The sequence below is a fragment of the Rhagoletis zephyria genome, unplaced genomic scaffold (genome assembly GCF_001687245.7).
Source record: "Rhagoletis zephyria isolate East Lansing unplaced genomic scaffold, Rhagoletis_zephyria_1.1 Rzeph_scaffold_07996, whole genome shotgun sequence".
Classification (NCBI taxonomy): domain Eukaryota; kingdom Metazoa; phylum Arthropoda; class Insecta; order Diptera; family Tephritidae; genus Rhagoletis; species Rhagoletis zephyria.
The window spans coordinates 27,235-28,946 of record NW_016165078.1 but is presented as its reverse complement, the minus strand read 5'-3'; positions in this window follow the sequence as shown (position 1 = coordinate 28,946).

Genomic DNA, 1,712 nt, shown 5'->3' with positions numbered 1-1,712 from the left:
GCTGTGGTGAGTTCGCCGTTCGCCGGCATTGTATTTCAGCTATAATGTGCGGTGTGCCACGTTAGCTCTCACTTAGTTCACTCATGTGTCCGCTCATGTATGGATGCATGTACCTAAGAGCCAACCACCGCACAATCAACGCAATGCAATGTTGCTATGTATTAAGTAAGCTTTTCATTTTAAGCAAAGTGCAGTTTTTCAATTTTAATGCCTTGTGGCAGTAATTCTACGTGCCGAATAGCGAAAAGTAGTCGCAAAGTGCTGAGCAGAGAGTGATGGAGGAGAAGGCACGAAACGACAGGCTCCGGATGTGGTATTGGCGAACGTACATATATGCACCCAAGGCTTCATATACATATGTATGTGTTTATGTAGATACATATATGTATATATACATTAGGGTGGTCCAAATTTTGTTTCTAGCCCAGAACCGAAAAATATCGAAAATGAGGAAACCCGGATTTAAGTTTTGTTTTGAATGTGTTAATGATGTTGCCATACAGTGGGACATTTTCAGAATTTTAGAAAAGAGTGTCTAGGGTAGAAGAAAAAATCGAAAATTAAAAAAGCATCAAACTATAGGAAATATTTTATTGGTTAGAGTTAAAAGGCAGTAAAAACGTTTTCATTTCATTTAATACGATTCTGATAAAATCGTGAAATCCAAAGTGGACGATCCAGTATGGCGGCTGCTATCCAAATCTTGTATTTTTGTGGATGTAAAGGGGTTTTGGGGGTTACTGAATAGTATTCTAGCGAAAGAATCTCGAAATTCAAAATGGTCAAAACATGGAAAAAAAAAATAAAAAATATATGCCGAACAAACAGTTTTTGCCTTTCATCATATGCTCAAGTTTCTAAAATTTTTCCAAGAATTGAAAAATATATGCAAAAAAAAACAAAAAAAATTATGCCCAACAAACAGTTTTCAACTTTCATCATATGCTCATAAAAATACAAATTTGTTTAAATTCAGGCCTGGATTTTTTTTTTTAATTCGTTCCAAAAATTAAAAAGAAATATTCAGTTTTGTAAAAAATTTACTCTTCCAGTCATTTTTAAACGAAATCAGTAGAAAATGTCCCACTGTTCGCCAGAGCTTTGAAGTTACATTGAAGATACATTTTTTCGCTATTAACTCGCTAACAGCAAATATTTTTTGATGGAATGAAAATATTTCCCTTAAAAAATTTCAACAAAAAAAAAATTAAAAATTTAGCTATTGGTGCGTGATTCGGTTATGCTCATATAAAATAACTTTTTTTTGTATATAAAGGTAATACTATTCGTTATGAATAAACAGTTAGTAAAATTTTAAAGTTAAATATGCATTTTTTATTTTATTTTGTTAATTTTTTTGTTAAAGATTTCTGAAGGGAACTATTCTTATTCGATCAAAAATTAATCCTTTAACAACTTTTAACAGTTATACGATAAAAGGTATTTCCCATGTAAAATGACTTGGAAATTTCAACTCCCCGGCGCACAGTGGAATGAGAATCACTTCTAGCGCGCCAAAAATCTGCTTGAGACAATTAAATGCAACTTAGTGTCGCTGAAATAATTTTTTCATAGTTATTTTTGTGTTACAATAATTTGGAAAGGGGTGGGGAGTACTTTTTCAGATGTCAAAAACCGAAATTGGCCTATACCTCTAAAACTGTTGCTGTAGAAAATTTGCAATAATTTTATGGGTTTTCATAAAAAAAAAA